Genomic DNA, 22,673 nt, shown 5'->3' with positions numbered 1-22,673 from the left:
TGCTACATACTGTTGTAAATTAGTACACAAATAATCACTGAGCTACTATTTTTCTAATGGTGAACAGAGTACGAACATTCTGCTCAAACCACTTTTCAAGTGAAGAGGGAAATATCAGCAAGTATTTAAGTCAAAGGTTAAAAAGTGGCATGAAGGATATGGGCAAAGTGTTTTGATGTGTAATTTAGAGTTATTTTCTAATGTAAAGGGTTAGAGAAGTAACTCCTGTGTAAGTAAATGAAAAACTGGGATGAAAGCCAGATAACTGGAGATCTATCAACATCTCTGGCACTTGTTAGCTTCGAGACAATGGAAATTCATTTTATTTCCTCACTCTGCTGTTTTCTGACATGAAAATCAGACTAGCTGTGCTAAATCACTCTGCAAACACATTGAGATAAAATATATAAATTATTCTGCAAGTCAATTTTTAGACAAAGGCCTGGGCAAATATATTAAAATAATAATATTAAACAACAAAAGGTCATTGTTTCTAATACAGGGATATAAATAAATTCAAATTAGCAAACTGAAGCTATAAATTTGTTGAAAACAATGCTTCTTCCAAAATCTGACATGCATCCTGACACCCTCTAAGCTGTCTCTGGATTACCAGTCACCCAAAACAATCACTTCTGATAGGTTTTCTTCAACATCAAGATGGTGTTTGGAATCCTGGCCTTATTAGGGAACAGCAGAAGCCACAAGACAGAAGCTCAAGAAGCAGAGAAGCAGCATTTGTTGTTAGGAGCCTTGTCAGAATGGCTAAGTATAGAATGCTTTAGGTTATGTACCCAAATACTGTGGATTTTACTTTAAGTGATTTTGCTTTGTTCTCAATCAAAAGAAATGTTAAATAATAATGATACAAATTTCTAAAGAAGAATAATGATGCCCTGCACATTGTGAAAGTCTTTCCTGTTAAAAAGCCCCTCGAGCATCACACAAGTCAAATGCTGCCAAGGTCTATTTCTAGACTAAATTTCCTTGTCCTTAGGGAACAGCTGTCAAATGGTTCCTTGACTAACAGACAAAGCCACAGAGTCGATTGATAACGTTTAATGAATAAAGTCAGCTGAATAAATACTTGTTGACTTCACTTGGAAAAAAATCCCTGCCAGCTATTCAGTTGCACTGTAATTTCTTATTGTGAAAAAAATGGAGAAGGAAAAATTATAAATTAAAAATGCCCATAGTTATTTAAAACTCCATTTAAATGACTGTCTTTTGTATCTTAAGTGCAAGGGACTTCGGTGAGTAACCTAAGTAGTAAAACAGTTGATATTCTTCCTTCTGAGTAAATGAAGTAGAGCAACAAACACCTTGAAGACAACATAATTTCAATTATATGAATAGTGAAATAATAGAGAATTATTTTCCTTGAACAATTTCTTATGTGAAACCACTTTATCCTGTTGAAAGCTTCTATGTGAGTAACCATATACACTGGAGTCAGTGTTTCTATATTAGAAAATTCAGGAAGGAAAACCCATACCCCTAAACTTAAGCAGATATTTTCATCTCATTGTTGTAAATATACAACATTACCCACACTTACTTCCGAATTACTGAATGTAAGATACATATTAATTGTGCTATGATAAGATACATATTAGTTGTGCTATTCTTAATTTTGTAACTGTTAAGTTTTATTAGCATACTTAACTTCATCAAAAATAAAGATAACACATTTTCTATAATACACTTGTATTTCAAGAAGTTCCTCTATTTTATTTAGAAATGAGAAAATACTTTAAAACATTTCTTCATTTGTTCATTTAACAAAACATTCTCTACATGTCAGAAATTATGCCAGGTTCTAATGAAGATGGAAAAAACACATCCCTTCTCTCAACAGGTTTGAAGATGATTACAACACAGTGTGATGAGTATGATAATTAGGTGCATGTGCATAGAAACTCTGACTCCAAGAGTCAAAGACATCTTTAAAGAACTTAATACTAATGTGTGAATTGGTATTTAACAGGGAATTATCACAGGTGACCGATGTGCCAAGGCGCAAAAGCTTAGAATAATGCCGCATATTTGAGGGATACAAAGCAGTTCAGTATAACTGTGATGGATATTTCTCATTGCAACACTATGGAAGATAAAGTTGTAAACAGTGAAGAAAATAATAAAATAGTAATTGCATAGAAATAGGTCTTTACTAATAAAATTTTTGAAACAGATTAGTCGTCAGGTGTCTTGGTCAGCATGCTCATTTCCAAAATACAAAATAACCAATCACACAACTTAAAGATAGGAAGATTTATTTGTTTACAATATTTGGGAAGAGTGAGGATCTGCTCTCACATCATGGAGGCTGAAAGTAAGAGAGTAATCCAGGAGCTTTCAAGGCACAAGCACAATCCCTAAAGCCACACTCCCAAGGAACCATCTCCTCCAGCCAAAAGTGACTTGCCTACATTACCACCCAGAAAATTCATTTTGATGGATTTATCTTCTGATGATATTTTAACTGTCAAGACTTAATTAAATAAGGCTCTGAATATTAATACATGAGCTCTTTAGGAGACATTTTATATTTAATTATAACATGTTATGAGATTGTAGGTCTTTCTAAGCACAGTAAAAATGCAGTCTCTTTTTTCTTATATGTCCATATTGTATATGAACTAGTTAAATAATATGAACAAAACACAAAACCATATTTTCTTTTGGTGGTACTGGGGGTGGAACCCAGAAGCTTTCTACCTCTGGGCTATACTCCCAGACCTTTTTTTATATTTTATTTAGAAACAGGGTCTCACTAAGTTGCTGAAAGCCTCACTAAGTAGCTGAGGCTGGCTTCGAACCCGTGCGATCCTCCTGTCTCAGCCTCCCAAGCATGGGGATTACAAGCATAAACCACCACGCCCGGCTACAAAACCATATTTTTCACCTTGGATAAATTATCAACAGAAATAAATTATTACTTTTAAAAAGAAAAATAGCTGGTGTTCAATAGAACACATATGTAAGGCTGAGATAGGAGGATCACAAGTTCAAAACCTGACTTAGCAATTTAGTAAGACTCTGTCTCTAAATAAATTAAAGAGGCCTGGGGATGTAGTTCAGTAGTACAGTGTCTCTAATTTCAACCCTCAATGTAAAAAATAAATGAAATTGAAAATTTTGAATATAGACTAAAATTTCACTGGAAATGGAGAAGAAACCTAACATTCAAATATGAAAGATGAAATAAAAAATGGCAATGACAGAATAACAGTGGCAGTTGCTAAGATCATTCTAAATTACCAATAGATATAAATCTCCATCCACTGAAAAATATCATAATAATTTCCAATATTGTTATATAACAATGTTGAACATGCATATACATATAAACATATGTATATACATATACATCATATACATATACTTGCATACTCTACTTTAGAGCATGTATATCCTTGATTAGGAAACATGAAAATTAGCTTAAAATTTAAAATCAGAACAGAGCTTCTAAGATTTTAATGCCATGCCAAATGTGGGTATCACAGATATATATCGTGTCACTTAAATATATGATTATTATTATGCATGTGAATAACATGTACAAAATGTTCTATCCTAGTTAATAGATAGATTAATGTCTTATCCAAAATATTCCCAAATACAATAGTATTCCTGGTATCTTTGAATATATGTTCAACAGATAAACTTAATCTACTTTCAAGAATATATATGTATATGTGTGTTTAAAACGGTTTAAGTAAAATAGTTTTTTTCTCAGCATTTATTATAATTCTTTCAGCTATATAAATGACAGCAATGTCTTATTGACTATACTTGTTAAGGTTTCTTTCTTTGTTTTTTTTTTTTTTTTTTTGTGTGTGTGTGTGGTACTGGAAATTATGCCGAGGCTATACACCTAGCCCTATTTTATTTTTCAATTTGTTGAAGCAGGATGTCACTAAATTGCATAGGGTCACACTAAGTTGTTGAGACTGGCTGAGAAACTGTAATCCTTCTGTCTCAGCCTCCCAAGTACTAGCATTATTAAGTGTGTGCCACCATGCTCAGCCTGAGTATCCTCTTGACACACTACACTTAAGTCAGTATGAAAATGACAGTAGTATTTTATTGACTATTTCTGTTAAGGCCTTTTCTGATTACTCAGTGAAAAGCTAATAGTCTTAAACCTTATTGTCTAAGCTTTAAGATGTATACATATTAATATTAAAATATAATAGAAATTTCTTATATTTATTAACAAGATAGATGGCATATAATAAGATTTAAAGATTGATCAATTTTTATATTATTTATATCTAGATCTGCCTACAGTAAATGTAGCTATATTGTACCAAAATGCTAGATCATAATATTCTGCCAAATTCAGTAATGCTTATTTATTGTGAGATAAATACAAAACTAGGTTTACTGGACTTTTTAATTACTGAACCTAAGCCATTTTTATTTTTATATGTTTATAGGTGCATTATAGTCTTACATGTTAGTGACATATATGCACAAAGGACTTTGTGAACTTTTCCCTGGCTCCGTCTCATTCTATTCTTTTTCCATACAAGGTACTGAGATTGGTATTGATATTTTCATATATATAGATAATGTCAATGGAAGTGATTCCTTCAATGATTATCCCTCAACCCCTCAACTTTCTCTAGACTACCTTCCTACCTCCACTCTTGTATTCCTCTTTTATCTTGATTATTACCTAACTTCCCCATATCAAAAAACATATGATCCTTCACTCTCTGACTGATTAATCTCACTTAACAGAATGTTTTTTCATATCCATCTATTTTCCTACCAATGACATCATATTGTTCTTCTTGATTGCTGAGTAGAATTTTGTTGTGTGTATATTCCATAATTTTGTAATTTATTCATATGTTGATTGACACCTAGGTTGCTTCTATAACTTGATTATTATTAGTTGTGTTGCTATGAACATGAATATGTATTTATTGCTATAATATTCTCATGTAGGTCATTTGAAAAGATACCCAGGAGTGGTATAGCTGAATCATATGTTGGATACGTTCTCAATTTTCTGCGGAATCTCTACACTGATCTCCAAGGCAGCTGTGCTAATCATAAAAGAGTATCTATTTTCCCACATACTCACCAGCATTTATTATTGTTTGACTTCTTGATGATTGCTATATTTCATAGACTTAAAAAAATCAGTCCTAAATTTTATATGGAGAAATAAAAAGCCAGAATAGCCAAAGCAATTCTTGGCAATAAGAACAATGAGAGAGGCATCACAATTCCTGACTTCAAATTATAATACAGATATGTAGTAATAAAAATCAGCACGGAATTGGCACAAAAACAAATAGATAGACCAAGGGAAAAGTACAGAATATACAGGAACAATTTCATGCACTTATAGACAATTTTTTTTGACAAAGATGCCAAACACATACATTGGAGAAGAGACCTTTTTTAAAAAATGATGTTGGGAAAACTGGTTATCCAGTTGTAGAAAAATAAAATTAAATCCTTACCTTTCATCTTGCATAAGAGTTAACTAAAGATGGACCAAAAACCTATAAATTAGATCAGAAACATTGAAATTACTAAAGGAGGGCATAGTTTCAACACTCTAACATATAGGCACTGGTAGAAACTTCCTCAATAAGACCCCAAAAGCTCAGGAAATTAAAACAAGATCCTCCATAGTATTTTTCAAAGTGGTTGCACTAATTTGCAATCCCACCAATATATTAGAATTCCTACTTCTCCACACTCTCACCAGCATTTGTTGTTGTGGTTTGAATGATTGCCATTCTAATTGGAAATAGGTGAAATCTCTGGGTAGTTTTGATTTGCATCTCTCTGATTCTAAATATATTGAACATTTTTATATATTTATTGGCCATTTAGTTCACTTGCCCATTTTTGATTGGGTTATTTGTTTTCTTAGTGCTGAGTTTCTTGAGTTCTAATATTCTAAATATTAGTCCTCTTATAGAGGAGTAGTTGGCAAAAATTTTCTTCCATTCTGTTGGCTCTCTGTTGAGATTCTTGATGTTTTTATTAACATTTCAAAATAAACTTACATAGTGTCTTTTGGAAAAGTTTTCTAAAATTTTTTCAGTTAAAATGTTGAATGCTGAACATCATTTCATATATTCAAAAATATAAGAATATTATTTTCAGTTTTCAACAATACAGTGATTTTATACAACATTTATTAAGTAAATTTGTGAATCATATTTGATTATTATTAAATGTTTCAATATATATTTTATTTTATGGAGAATCATGTATTAAATGTGAGGCTAACAGTTAACTTTCTCCATTTTGTATATCCAAGGTTTTTCATCTAGCAAAATCAAATGAATAACAACACTAAAATCAATATGAGCCAAATGAGCCATCAACATAAATAAAAACTGGATGATTTCCCTCTATATGCATTTTACATTCATTAAAACATCTAGTAATGTCCTTAATTTGTCCTGATGTTTTGATTTTACTGTAATGTAGTTTGATAAGCCCTTCACAGAAATATAAAATCAAGACTCAGCACAGTTTAGCAGCTGAGTATACCCACCTAATAGAAGCAGAAATATTTGGGATTATTTACATAAACATTTGAAGCAAAAAAGAAGAATGTTCTCCTTCATAAACTGTAGCAATGATTTTGAATGGACCTGCATATGCCTATTAATGAGGTTCGTGTGGGTGAAGCTGTCAGCCATATAGTATTTATTTTCATGTCTTATAAATTAAAATTTCAAAACAGGTGCATTGACAGTTTGCTTATTAAACTGACTCTGTGCACTTAGATCTCTGGGTTTATATTTTTCTCAGAAAAAGATTGCTTCAGTGTAAAACTTTGTTTCTGAGACACTTATTAAAACTTTCAATTTTTATTAGACATAAATGATAATTCTAAAATAGATTTTTATATTTTAAACACATACAATGTTTTAACTATAACATCTGTTTAAAGTTTTAGCTAATAAATTTTTATTATTAATTAAATAACAAATGATCAAACACTTGGAATGTCCCTTCTTTTTCCTGATTATTAAACACATCTAATCGCCAGGCGTGGTGGCACACTCTTGTAATCCCAGCATTTGGGAGGCTGAGACCGGAGGATCGCGGTTCGCGGACAGCCTCGCTACTTAGTGAGGGGCCCTCTGCAACTCAGTGAGACCCGGTTTCAAAAAATAAAGAATAAAAAATAAGGCAGGGAGTGTAGCTCAGGGGTCGAATGCCCCTGGGTTCCATCCCCAGACCCGAAAAAAAAAAAAAAAAAATCTATCTTAATTTCAAACCCAATCACCTTTTTGTATCCAAAAGCATCATTTAGTCTACACAAATCTTTCCCTACCTAAAACTTTGAATCCTAATAATCTTATTTAGGACTCTTAAGAAATCACAATATTTTGATGTATAATTATGATTTTTATGTGCCTAACATATTATTTACTATTAAGCCTGTTTTTTTTACTGTTTGGCTCAGTAGATTAGTATTAAGTGTACAATAGATTGAGTAAAGAAGCATATGAATGAATGAATATGTAATACAATTAAATAATAAAGTCTGTAAACTTTTTTCATTTTTTCAGAATTGGAAATTCAATCCAGGGACATTCTATCTCTGAGCTACACCCTTATCTATATTTTACTTTTTATTTCAAAACAGCATTTCACAAAGTTGTAGAGGGTGTCACCAATTTTCTGAAATCCTTCTTTTAGACACTTCCAAGGCTTTGGATGATACATGTGTTCCACAACACTCAACTAATCATTCCGTAGTTATAAACAAATGACATTTTTTTGTGTGTGTGTGTGTGGTACTGGGGTTCCTGGAAGCCCTTCTACCTCCGGGCTACACTCCCAGACCTATTTTGTACTTTTTTATTTTGGGAAACAGGATCTCTCGCTGGCTTCGAACCTGAGCAATCCTCCTGTCTCCACCTCCCAAGAGTGGAGATTACAAGCGTGCACCACCACGCCCAGCAACAAATGACATATTTTTATAATTTTTTTAATCAATATTGAATTTTTTATTTTTATTTTATTTTATTTTATTTTGCAGGTCTGGGGGTGGAAACCAGGGAGATTCGACCCTATACCCCGCGGCTGGCTTCGAACCTGTGCGATCCTCTTATCTCCACCTCCCAAGCGCGGGGATTACAAGCGTGAGCCACCACGCCCGGCCATTTATTCTTTATTTTGAAACTGGGTCTCACTGAGTTGCAGAGGGCCTCACTAAGTAGCTGAGGTTGTCAGCGAACCGCAATCCTCCAGTCTCAGCCTCCCGAATGCTGGGATTACAATTGTGTGCCACCATGTTCGGCAATACTGAATTTTTTAAATGAGTGCATTGTTGTAATACATTCTAATGGAGTAAAATATGGTAAAGTCATGCACACATCACTCATTTGGGAAATTCTGAGTCAGAAAAATAAGGTTAAGTGTAGAGCAAATTCTTGCTAGAAGGTGATAGTATATGCGAATGTACTAATAGGAGTGTGGCATACTCTGTTGTAGCAAGCAGTGCAGATCAAAATAGCATTCAGTTGCATATGTAAAAAACACTTACTTAAAAAGAGTAGTAGAAATGAGGTATAAAGAAATAGGTTCTATTGCTGGATTTTTTATCTTTTATTGATCATGTGACTATTATGGTATGAAAGGATAACAAATTAGAAAAAAGTATGAAAACTAAATATTGCCTTTGACTTCAATAAGCATAGTAGAAGGGTAAATCTCAAGTTGAATTTGAGTAAAAGATGAAGGAAAGTGGATAAAAACTGGCAGGTTTAGGTTTACCCATGCTACCCACATTCTTCCCCTACTTCTTTTCTGTGAGCTCAGAGATATTTCTCCTTCTCCTGTCCTTAAGTTCATCGAACAGAGTCTGTATAGTTTTAGATGGTGTGCACAGCCTTCACAAAAGAGGAAGGACATGAAACAGATAGCAAAGAATGAGAACAACACATTATCAAGAAACAGAGCCATCATCAGAACTAGTTTCAGATATGAAATTAATACTGAAGCCATCAGATGCAGAACTTGAAAGTGTAAATGAGAAAGATGTAAAAGACATCAGCAAAATATAATCAACAAATTTGCATGATGCAAGTTAAAAAATGAAAAAATGGTAGAAATTGCTCTAAACATACTGCTATTTCTTAAAATCAAGAAGTGAAATTCCCATACAAAATATATCCTTGCTATCTTAAAAATATTCTTATTATCAGAAACAAGAAATTTGAGATTAAATGGATTTTGTATAAACCTTGTAAAACTAAATTTTTTTTAGTCACTTCCCCACCTAATTAAAAGCCTCCCCCAAGTCTATTTGCCTTACTGTATCTTAATGACCTACTGTTTTTTTGAAAAATTCAGTGTAATAATATCTTATTTTGTTTCTTGACATTTATTTTCTTATTAGAGTTTCTGTAATATATAAATTTTATTTTAAATATATTTCTCTTTCTCTAGTTTACCTTGGATCATTTCAATTCCAGGGCCTACTTAGGATGAAGGTGAATTCTTGATGCCCCTAAGAGTGTAATGAGATATTAATGTTGACAGAAAAGATAAAGAAAGAAGATATTATTTGAAATACAAAATCCATTAAGTGTTTAATTTAAAAAAAATATAATGCACTTTGGATTTTAGAACATTTAAAGAAGGAAAATATGAGACAATAATAACAATAGCGTATGTTTCAGTCAGCATTATCACAGCCATAATATAAATTCCTGACCACATAAGATTTATTATTATTATTATTATTATTATTATTATTATTATTATTTTGGTGGCACTGGGGTTCCTGGAAACCCTTCTACCTCCGGGCTACACTCCCAGACCTATTTTATATTTTTATTTGGAAACAGGGTCTCTTAAGCATGGCTGGTTTCAAACCAGCGCGATCCTCCTGTCTCAGCCTCCCAAGCACGGGGATTACAAGCGTGCACCACCATGCCTGGCAAGATTTATTTATTTTTTATGGTTTTGGGGTCAGTCCATGTGAGGCTGGATACTGTGGATCACAAAGCATGGTGATGGGAGGCAGAGAGGGAAAGCACTTTGCTGTGTTCCTCACATCATGGAGGCCAGAAACCTATATACAACATATGGGAGAAACTGTATATACGATCCCCAAGGCTGCACTCTCAGGGACCATCTCCTCAGGTCACACTCTACCAGCCTACCAGGTTTCATCCAAGTAAACTCATTACAATAGATTTACCCACTGCTGGCGATTACAACTTTTATGACTCCACTATGCCAAATCTTAATATTAATAAGAAACACTTTAGGGGACATTTTATACCTAACTATAATAGTAGAAAGTAGGTGAATAAAGGTTATTTATTATCCTAATTTGTATCATTTAGCACATAAAAATACTAGTCTGTGAAGAATTGAAATAAATTAAGGATGTAGTTGTTATATTCTTAATTTGAATGTTATGTTTAAAACCATTTGTACCTGTAATTGCATTAAGTATAATTGAATGAACTTATCAAGTAAAAGACAAAAATTGTGAGACAAAAATGATGTTAAATGTAGAATATTTATGAGAAACTTGCTTTATTAAATTTTGTATAAGGTGTCATTTCATATTTATAAGAGTAAGAGAATGGCTCTTAAAAAGATAAGATATAATAAATGCGGGCAAGATAGAAATAATAGCTCTAGTTTGTTGTTGGTAGAAATATGAAAACAGTATGAAATTCAGTATATTAGCATCTTATTCTGTTTCTTGACATTTATTTTCTTATTAGAGTATGAAAACAGTATGACAAAATATAGAAAACAGTCTGAAAGTTCTGAAACAATTGTGAATATGACTATTTTGTCTCCTACCAATCCCTCTTCTCTTTTGATACATAACCAAGACGATAAAATACCTTCCTGGAAAGTTACCTGAACTCTCACATTCACTACAGTATTATTCACAATGCCAAGACTGAAAAACAACTTTTGTGTCTGTCAATGGATGAATAAATAAAATACACACACACACACACACACACACACACACACACACACACTACTAGCCTTAAAAATAATTTTCTTTATTTTTTGCAACATGGATGAACCTGGAGGATATAAAGCCAGGTTAACTAAGTGAAATAAGAAAAAATATTGCATTTTTCTTTATGTGGAATCCAAAATAATTTTAAAATTCAAACATATAGAGATAGAAAATAGAACAGTGGTGAATAGGGGCTGAGGAGTAGGAAGAAAAATGGGAGATGTAGATTAAAGAATAAAATGTATCAGATATGTAGGATGAACAGCACTAGAAATCTGCTGTACTACATGGACATTACAATTAATATAATCTTATTTTATTTGGAATTTTAAAAAATAAATAGAGCTAGCTGCTTATATTATATAAAATTATACTCAAATATAAAAATACTCAATCAATTTCCTAAAAGATACAACTTAAGCATGAAGACTCCTGTAAATTACGTATATAAGAGTTGGGAAAATATATTATATAAACATAACCAAAAGAAATTTAATATGCCATAATTGAGACTACATTTTCACTTAAAAGTAGATTTTAGGTGACAACCTACAAAGGAAATTAACACAAAAATTAAATTTTAAGGAGCCGGAAGTGGTGGATCATGCTTGTAATCCCAGCATTTGGGAGATGGAGACTGGAAGATGGTGGTTTATGGACAGCCTAAGCTATTTAGCAAGGCCCTTCAAAACTCAATGAGACTCTGTTCAAAAAATATAAAGACTAAAAAATAGCACCAGGGGTGTAGCTCGGAGGTACAATGCCCATGGGTTCCATACCCAGTACTACAAAATAAATAAATAAATAAATTTTAAAAATTAAAATATATTAAATTTCTGTATGCACAGTAATGTAACTTCAATACATGGAGCACAACATATATTATTTTTAAATACATGGGAGGTATTTAATTAATTGGTACTTTTCTTGTCATGAAGAAAATTATAGCAGATCAGACTATTTGAAAGCTAAAATAAATTTTTCAGAGGATAATATAAGAAAGATTTTCGTGACCTTATAGACAAAGGCCTTTTGAAGAAGGACACATTCATAAAAATTATTAGGAAGAAAAATGTGGTTTAGTATCAAATGCAATTAAATTTATATCTTTGTTCTGATATATAAACCAACATGCTTTTTAAAATAGTGTATAACATGTAGTTGCATTTATCATTTTAAAAGTAGTTTTGGCACTTAAATCACCAAGTTATTTCTGTACGATGTAAATCCTTTTCTTTCCCTCAGCTAACTAGAGAATTTTCTCTGCTGGAACTAAAGAATTGTTTACAACAAATCACAAACTATCATTGCCATAGGCTTAGCTAAGTGCACGTCCTTTCTTTTTTTAATGATCTATTGCCAATGTTAGAAAGAGAGCAAATATTTTGACCAAGACAATAAACTACAAAATTTAACTATAGTACTTGTACATGAAAGGAGACTGTCATACCGATCGATAAAGAATAATGATGAATATGTCCTTTGTTTCCTCTTGCATGTCAGTATATGAGGTTGCATGCTACAAGAAGTCAAGCCACCCATTAAGAGCAGCTTTATTAATAGTTTCTGCTTACATAAGTGTACTTCATTTATCAACTTCATTGACTGCGACAAAGTGCTTATGCCACTGGCAAAGGCTGGCTCAGCCAAGAGACAAAGAAATCGCAACTGTAGGAAAGTCACTAAAAAAATGGACCCTACTACTGAACAGCCAGTTTAGAGATGTTTCTAATTGTTTATCCAAATAATGGAACTGTGAAATTAAAAAGTTCTGAAGATATTTTGCATAAATTAGTATTAATAAAGGTAATGATTATAATCATGTGGATGTGTTGGGGTGTGTGCATACAAAGCCTAAAGAGATGCAGCCTCCCTAGGGCTGAGCGGCCGGCAGGCTAAGGCAAAGCTTTAGGTAAAGTTTAAGAACTTCCTCAGTAAAATAATTCAGCAGAAAAGGGGCTAAGATGGTGCCTGGAGGAAGCTACAAAGGCGTGGTTTCCTCATTCATTATGGGTGGGGAGACTGAGCAGTTCTTTCCTTTTTACCTTTAAAGGAGCTTCTGCACACATGAATGGCTCATGTACTGGCCTGGGATTGGCTGTGGACTACGTACTAGTGATCTTTATCCTGATAGGTTAGGCTATTTCCCCACTGGAAATTCTCCTCGTGGTTTTGTGCTATATATATGTTGCTTGAAGAGGAATAAATGAGATCTTGCTTGACTCAACTCCCGGCTCGTGTGTGTGTGTGTGTGTGTGTGTGTGTGTGTGTGTGTGTGTTCTAGCCATCAGCACTCAACCTTCCTGATAAGCCCTGCCACTGACGGGCAGGACCCCTGTCATGGATGGGGAAAAAAGTCAAATAATCTCAGTTTTTGGTGTCATATTAAAATTTAATAGATTTCCAAGTATAATAAGAATTTTTGTCACCAATATTTATTTATATAATCAGAGAAGAATAGAAATTTGTGCTTGTATAGTTTAAGAAGAGTTCCCTAAACAACCTATGTCAGCTCTTAGATTACTTGGTCATAAAGAAGAATTAGGTTGGATTTAATCTACTATGTTTGAAACCACATTGTATTGCTATATACACTCTCGTGTATTATATGATGAATGAAGATAAGACTCTCATTAGTTCAGGATAATTAGTGTAAAGGCAATTTGATTTAGGAAAGCACCTTGTTACAGGATATATTTTTTAATTTTTTATTGGTGTATTGTAATCATATATCTTAATGAGGTACAAGATGGTAGAGGCATACATGCATACATCACTCATTTAGCCCTTCCACAATTCCCATCCAATTCTCTTCCCCTTCTTTTTTTCTCATGTTTGGCTTAGTGACTGACTTTGATATGTTTGTGAATGTATAATATACATTAGAGAATTTCTCTTTTTACCCCTCTCATCCTCCTCAGTTATGTTTAAAATAAACTTATTTTATTAATTTAGTATTATGAATATACCTAACTATATCAGCTCCACTAAATGAAAAATAATTTTACCGTAGTCGTTTTAAGAAAACTGGAACTTATTTTAGTATCGGTTTAATCAGTGAGCCAAAGCTAAGGTTAAGCTCAGGCATGGTTCACATTCACTTTTTCATCAATTTCTGATTAATGGGATTTTATGAATGTTTGTTTTGTATTCTTTTATGACCCTACTGGGGATTGAACCAAGGGCTTCATGAGTGCTAAGTAGAAACCATTGCACAGAGGATGCTCTTAGCCCAGGATCTTACCAAGTTTTAATAAGAAAATAATATTATTTTATGTTTATATCTTTTTATCTCTCACGGAAATAAGGAGGACAAGCACAAGAGCCAAATCCATAAATTAAATGTTGTGCAAAACAGAATGAAAACTCAAAATTGGAATTATTTAAATGCTGCTAAAGAACTTTTAGCAGCAAGGTTATGCAGGAGCTGCACATAGAAAACCTGAATATACCACCAATAAATTGACAGTGTGTATGTACTTATGTGTGTCTATCTGTGTATGCATTTATGTGTACATATATGTAAATATATATATGCATATCTCTATATATATAGGCATGTGCATATGAATATGTTGATGTGCATATATGTGCATATTTACACACAGGTACATATAATCTGTATATGTGTGTACAATAATTTGGGGAAAGTTATCACACTGTTTTTCCAAAGTACCTCCACCATTTTCACTCTCATCAGCAGTGGATTTAGGTTCTACTTTCTTCATATTCTCACATCCTCTTGCTGTCATCTGACATTTTGATTTCAGCCATTCTAATGGTTGTGAGGCAACATCTTATTGAGGTTTTGATTCACTTTTATCTTATCAATGGTGCCAAGCATCTTTTACTATATTGTTGAAAACTTACCTTTTAATGCCTAAGTCAGATGGTATTCTTCATTTTCTCTCTTATCACTGTATCTCTAATGTTTCAAGTAACCTTATACATGCTAGGGAGTAAATAATATTTTAATGTACGATAAATGTGCTGCTGATAAAAATAGCTACATGGTAATACACAGCATAATTTCAAATAGACATCTAAAAGTCTGGTGAATAAAAAAACACTTTCTATGTTCTTTTCAAGAAAAAAGATAAAATCTAGAGCTTTGAAAGGGAAAGTATCTAGATATTACGAGATTTTTAAAATAGCTGCAGCAGGCCAGGTTTGCCTATAATCTCAGTAATTTGGATGATGACACAGGAGGATTACAGATTCAAAGACATCAGCAATTTAGTGAAGCCCTCTGCAACTTAGTAAAAACTAATTTTAAAATAAAAAACAAATAAAATAGGAATGTGGGTGTAACTCGGAGGTAGAATGTCTCTGGATTCAATCCCTAGTGCCACAGAAAAAAAGAAGAGGAGAGGAGAGGAGAGGAGAGGAGAGGAGAGGAGAGGAGAGGAGAGGAGAGGAGAGGAGAGGAGAAAGAAAGAAAGAAAGAAAGAAAGAAAGAAAGAAAGAAAGAAAGGAAGGAAGGAAGGAAGAAAGATGAAGGAGACTTCAGAAACTTGTTATTCAAAGTATAGTCAATTGACCAAAACTATGTTTTCATTTACAAGTAAATTTAAGGCTCATGAGTACTTAAATTACTAGACATTGGGTCATGGCTATAGTAGTTTAATTCTGATGGGTTTTTTATGTTTACCATTAGCTTTTCTGTTACATGATCCTGTTGCCAAATATTTATACTCAATATAGCATGACCACTCTGGGAAGTGTCAGAGATATTCACACTGTTTTCCTTGCAACTGATGTTTAACATAGAGACATTTGCAATATTCTCTGGAGAGGGCATCAGAGGCCATTTATTTGATGAATACATTTGTAATCTCCAAAATCACTCAAGATCATAGAAAACCCCAAATCCTGTCCCCATCTGAGCCTGGTTCAGCTACATCCTTCCAATCACTCTTCATCTTCTTTCTCCATGGCAAGTGCAACTTTGTTTTCTTTATGTGAGATTGACATACAAACAGGGACCTGAAAATAGAATAGCTTTTGGTTTTCTGGCAATGTTTATTTTGCACTCAAAGATTTGCAGACATTTGATACTTCCTTTGAATTAGCCCAGATCTCAGACTACATAAAATTCTTCACCTTTTTTTTTTTATCTTTGGGCTCCTGTATCACCTAAAAAAGGTAAATTAATATATTCTGTTTATGACTGAAAACATGAAATAACTAAAATAGTTAATGCTGAAACCCTATCTCTACTTATTGTTAACACATATAATTTTGCTGTTTACCAGCTATGCTCTGAGCATTTGTTGTTGTTGTTGTTTTGTATTTATTACACTAATAAATTATTTATAAAAATTAATTATTACAAGGCAATCTGTGAAGAATACACAGATAATAAGTGGTAGATCTGGAATTTGAGGTTAGTCTTGTTCCAGAATCAGAAACTTCATTAACAACGTGATGCTATGTAATCTATTTTTTATGTTATGAAGAAGGGAATTTTTATAGAAGATAATAACATTTTAATGAATAGCTTATGAATGAATCAGATAAAAATTCATAACATGTGTAGACCATTACTGAAATTTTAGGAGAAAAAAGACTGATTTTCCCAAAAGAAGGGGAAATCTTTCAGTAAACCAACACTGGATTGAAGCTGGGTCTTTAGAATCATCATACAACCTCAAATTTTGGACTTGTCAACCTTTATAATTCTTTAAGACAATTCTTGAAAATAAACCTGTCTTTTTCTTTCTGTCCTTCTCTGTCTCTGCCTCTGTGTCTGTGTGTCTTCTTGCCTAATTTTCTCTAGAAAGCCTTAATTAGCTTCCTCCTTTCAACACACAATCAATTTTTTATTATGTATTATTTAAATTAATTTTATTAGTGTATTATAATTGTACATATAGTAGGCCTCTTTGGGGCCTATTTCTAAGTGCACATAATCTAGTTTGTTCAAATTCATTTTCTGGTACCTTCCTTCTAACTCTTTTACTCTCTCAAGTCCTTCCTCTACCTCTTCAAATGCTTATTAAACTTTCTTGGATTCTTAATGCTGATTCTATCTCCCCTTCTTCTGAATTCACATAGAATTCTGAGGTAAGACATAAAAATATTGAAACAATATTTTTCATTTTATAATTTTATATGTGCTTCTTAGAACAGCAATAACACAGAACAGGTATAGAAGTGTCTGTACACAATATGAATCACCTACCATTATTCATTTGCTACCTAATAGTGTTTAATATATGTTTTTCATAAATAAGGAAATGACAGGATAAAGTAGATTAATTAAACATCCAACTTGTACTTTATTTTATTTTATTTTATTTGGTAGTACTGGGGTTCCTGGAAGCCCTTCTACCTCCGGGCTACACTCCCAGACCTATTTTTACATTTTTATTTGGAAACAGGGTCTCCTAAGCCGCCGCTGGCTTTGAACCTGTGTGCGTGATCCTCCTGTCTCTGCCTCCCAACCGCGGGGATTACAAGCATGCGCCACCACGCCCAGCCAACTTGCACTTTAATTCTCATGATCTCTTTATTTATCCCTTTCTCCTTCCTTCTTTTTCTTTTTTATTTCCTCCCTAATCCTCTTTAGCTTTGTGTAATAACAGTTTTAGTTTAAAATTTAGAAAATTCAGTGATTACCTTAGAAATATGTAAATTATTTTGAAAAAAAAAACAGTCAACAGACATTAACAAGCATATGAATAAGTACTTTTTTACATTAAAATGATATGTATGAAGGGATGCGGCTTCCAATGGAGCTGCATTTTTGCTATTCAGAGTGTTTGATCTGCTATGAGATATAATTTTGTTTCAATATAAAGAGAATCTTCACTTCAGTGCCATGAAAAATTAAATTTAATTCCTGGCAGGTCTGAATATAAACTTATTAAGTTGTCCTTACATAATTTAGCTATTCATTTTTTCTCTCATTTTTTAAATTTTTGTACTAGGTTCTTTTATATATTGTATAGCCCATATGTTTGTAAAATAATGATTTTCTACCTTATTTGAATGCATTTACAGGATTTTAATTGTGTTGGCTTCAGGTCCCATTGGACTGATGAATTCAGAAACTCTATTTCTTCTTTTTTGTGTGTGTGTGCCATGTTTGATCTTTCCCTGTTGCCTCTGTGTCTAATTAGCTATGAACTAGTTCTACACTTCACAGCAACAGTGAATAACTCCTTGCATTGAAGTATAACCTAAATTTCCTAGTGTAATGCATAACATTTGGACATTTTACTAGATTTCTGACCAAACAATTTGTCCTAACAAGATTCCACCTTACTACTCCGTAAACTGTAAGGCTACTTCGACTAGCTGAGCCTCCCCTTGGAATGTTCTGAATTGAAAAAAGTCACATGGCCTCAGCGATAATTGCACTGTCCTTTCTTTGCACACAGGGTGCAGATTCCTGAAAGAGGTCTTAATTTTCAGATAGGTAAGATTGAGTGTTCAACAAGAAACCTAACCAAATACCTATGTTTTATTTATTCTAGAATTTCTTCACATTAAAGCTACAAAATATACAAGGTACAAGATTAATTGCATACACAGCAGACTAATTCTCAGAAGACATACAGATGAATTAGCACAAGGAAAAGATAAAAAAATCATTTTCTGTAGAAAAACACTGTCTGCAGTAGGGATTCAGGAAATATTACACTTTTGTGAATATTTAAATACTAATTAGGCATTTATACTGATGTCTAATTATACTTTGTACTCATCACTTACTGTGTAAGTCAGCTTTCTATTAATATAACAAATAACTGAGATAGTCAAGTTATAAAGAAAGCAGGTTTACTTTAGCTCACAGTTTGGAAAGTTTCAGACCATGATTGGTTGGCCTTTTTGCTTTTGGCAAAACTAAAGACAAAAGATGGGACCAGACACACTCAATCCCTACCAAAGACACAAACTCATGGGTCCTAAAAATCTGCCATAAGGTTTTACCTCATAAAGTTGAATATATATAACCTTGTGCTTTTAAGAAGCAAAACAAAAACAAACAAACAAACATAAAAAACCAACTAAGGTGACTTCTACTTACAGCTCATTCTCTGTATATTATTTTGCCTCCATTATCTTTTTCAAGTATCCTAGCTATACCATTATCTTAAACTCTAATGCTTGATTAATTGGTTCAGTTAGAACATTATGCTCTCTTTAGCTTGTTTTTCTGTAATGGAGTTAGGAGAGTGAATTCAGGCAGAAATCTAAAATAAATAATGAAGCTCTCATTTATGTGTTTATCTTTTCTCAGGGGCCTAAATCCTCTAATTCCTTCAGTTCAAAACATTTGAATAGATTTATTTAATTATTTTGGTTTTCAATTTTACAATGAAAAACAGAACTAGTCCATTATAATTACATTTATAGAAAAGAAGATGAAAATAAGTTAAAATTCAAGATATATTTTTTGAAATTAAAATAAATGTATTAGCACATATTTCTTGTTTTAGTCAAATACATTGCATAATTTTAAAAAGTTAGTAAATCTCTTTTCTCAACAAATAAACATAATCTGGTAGAATTTAAATATTTCAAAATCTCATGAGTTTCTAACATGAAATTTCCTGTCGTGATGCTTAAAATAAACCTGATATGACTCCCAAAAAACTTTATTTCCACTCAGCATTGCTATTCAATAACTGCTTATTGCTGAGCGCTACTAATCTAATTAAACTCTTTGGAGCATACTCTATGTTCTGAAAAATATAATTATGAGGAAATACTAAAATCTCACTTATCCCAAGAATCTGTGCCAGGCTTAAATCTTTGGTCTTCTTTTCTCTAACCTGTGCTTTGCTTCTATGGTTCCAGTTTGACATAAGGGAAAGCTTCACTGGTTATAGAAACCTGAAGGACAAAGCATGTTGAAATTCACAGTTTAAGTGATCATAGCATTTATGAGATGATTTTTAAAGAGCAGATATTATCTATTATTTATAAGTAATGCAAAATTATGTATAATGAGTTTCAAATTCAAGTTATTGCTTCATTAATAAGGATTCTTAATCAACCAGTATAATGCTTAATAATATTTAGGAAAGCAGTTGAGGAAATTATATGCTGGTTATTAAGATCAATTTTAAGCTTGGTCCTTATTGATGTGTTTTCATTTTTACTGAAAAATTTAAATAGAGGCCTTTTGTATTTAATAAGAACATACTGACCAAACACTAATTTATCAGTGTTTCTAAACAAGTAAAAGTAGCATTTTAAATCTATGGTTTGAACTTTTGAATTTTTTAATCATGCCTGAAGTTTCAGTACTATGTGAGAATCAAATAATCAGTGCAATAATCTGACAATGAGATGGATAGAATGGTCCTGTGGTAATTATACTACTCAAAATACCTAGACATAATTTACCATTATCTATTTATTTGTCTTTCTGTGCAAAACTTTAACAAAGCTTTTGCTATTTTGTGAAATTATTTAAAGGAGCTTGTGAGTTTTTACTCACTTCAATTTATGCCTCCACTGACATTTCTCTGACAATTTTCAAGTAATTGTATTTGTTCATCAGAAATATGGAGGGACAATTCTGAGAGAATCTATGTTTTTAAACTGCTAACTGCTTGTTCATATAATTAAAAGGCACTTAATTTTTACACTTTTAACTTGGTAATTAAACTCTAATTAATTGTCTCATTTTAAAAAGGCAGATGTGGCAAATAATAAGTATATTTTAATAGTTACTTTCATATATTAGTTGGTTTAGAGCAAGAAAATATATGTCAAGTTAAATGTACTTATTAATAGAATTTTATTATATGTGATACTAATATATAATTTACTAATCATTCTTAGATATCTATAGAGGTTTAGTTCCAAGATAACTTGTGGATATACAAATCTAAAGATCTTTGTATCTCTTATATACGGTGATTTGATATTTTCTTATAATCTATGCAAATTCTCATATAGTACAAATAATCTCTATATTACTTATAAAATGTAATATAAGGTAAAATATATCATAGCTTTATACCATGTCATTTAGGGAATAATCATAAGAGAAGTGCCTATATGTACTCAATACAGATATAATTTAAAATATTTTCTATTTGTTATTAGTTTATTCCAAGGCTGTGGAAGCTATGGATATGGATTTCATCTTTATATATTAAAAGATGCAACCTGATGCATTATCTCTATTTTACCCCATGACATCCTTAAGTAACCTTTTTATTTTTTTGGTATCACACATCACTCATTTAGCCCTTTCGCAGTTCCCACCCATTTTCTCCTATTCCATTCTTCTCATGTTTGGCTTAGTGAATGACTTTGATATGTATGACTTTCACATACATTCTGGACACAAGAACTTTGGATTCATCAAGTGCTTTTGTTCATCTCCTGTACTACTGAGATGTCACTTTTATAAAATTATGGATAGAGTTTTACAAGTCACCAACACTACACCCATCTGATTTCTAAATACTCTAAGCAACTTTGTGCACATGCTTCTGAGGTGTTTGATTTTCGTTTGAATCATTCTTTTTGGATAGAGAATCCATTACTTTCAGCGGGCAGAATGTAATGTTTCGAGACAGCTCTCTTTTTACTAAACCCATTCATGAGTGTCTTGTGCCAATACACTTATCCTAATATAGAAAGACACAGTTTGACATTTTCTTTTTTATTCCACATACAATTTTTAATGGTGCATTGTGATCATACATCTTAATGCAGTATAAGCTGGTAGTAGCATACATGCACACATCACTCATTTAGCCCTTCCCCTATTCCCTCCTCCTCTCTTCTTATGTTCGGCTTAGTGATTGACTTTTATATATTTGTGAATGTTCATCATGTACATTAGGGAATATCCCTCTCTCCCACTCCCATCACAGGTAAGTCTCCTTATTTGCTCATCTTTGTTTTCTCCTTCCTTGTCTAGAGTTCCTACAATGGCCATTTTTCTCCCTAGCTTCGGTATATTAGGAAGAGCATATAATTTTTTTTTAGTTTATGTGACTGACTTATCTTACTTTGCATAACCTCCTCCATTTCCATTCATTTTCCTGTAAATAAAGTAATTTTGCTCTTCTTTATGGCTGAGTAAAATTTCATTGTGTACATATCCCATAGTTTTGTAATCCATTCATCTGTTGATATTTTCTTTCTGAGTGATAGCTCTATAAGTTCCTGAAGCCACTGGTCTTTTCATCTGCTTTGTCTATTGTCAACCACACATAGTCATTTTAAGCCATTTCTCATGTAGGTCATACTGTTTCTGGCAGCATCCCTTAAATTATTTTATAGCACATGTGTTTATTCACAAGAGAAGTTTCTCTCATGCTGTTAATTCTTTAGCAATGGAAGGTAAGTATAAATACAACACTATTAATTTTCCAACTATATATTTTAGTTCTATAAGCCTTTTAAACTCACCCTCCTTTCCTTTATATATTAATATTTTATCTTGCCCTTTTTCCTTATAAGGTTTCAAACACATTTGGAGGCAAGTAATTGGAGTTATTTACATTCATTACCATACTGTGAGATATTATACTTTGTCAATCAGATGTATACCATCAATTTCTCTTAATTAAAATTTACACATACTTAGACTCTCAGAAAGAATAAAGTGATACCATATACTAAGATTTGAGCTATGGGATGGAAATTGTGGAAGTTGAGTGAGAGATTCTTAATTAAAAACAGTGAATTACAATAGTAT

This window comes from Muscardinus avellanarius (genome assembly GCF_963383645.1).
Source record: "Muscardinus avellanarius genome assembly, chromosome: 1".
NCBI classification, from domain to species: Eukaryota; Metazoa; Chordata; class Mammalia; order Rodentia; family Gliridae; genus Muscardinus; species Muscardinus avellanarius.
Note: the sequence above shows the minus strand (reverse complement) of the source record.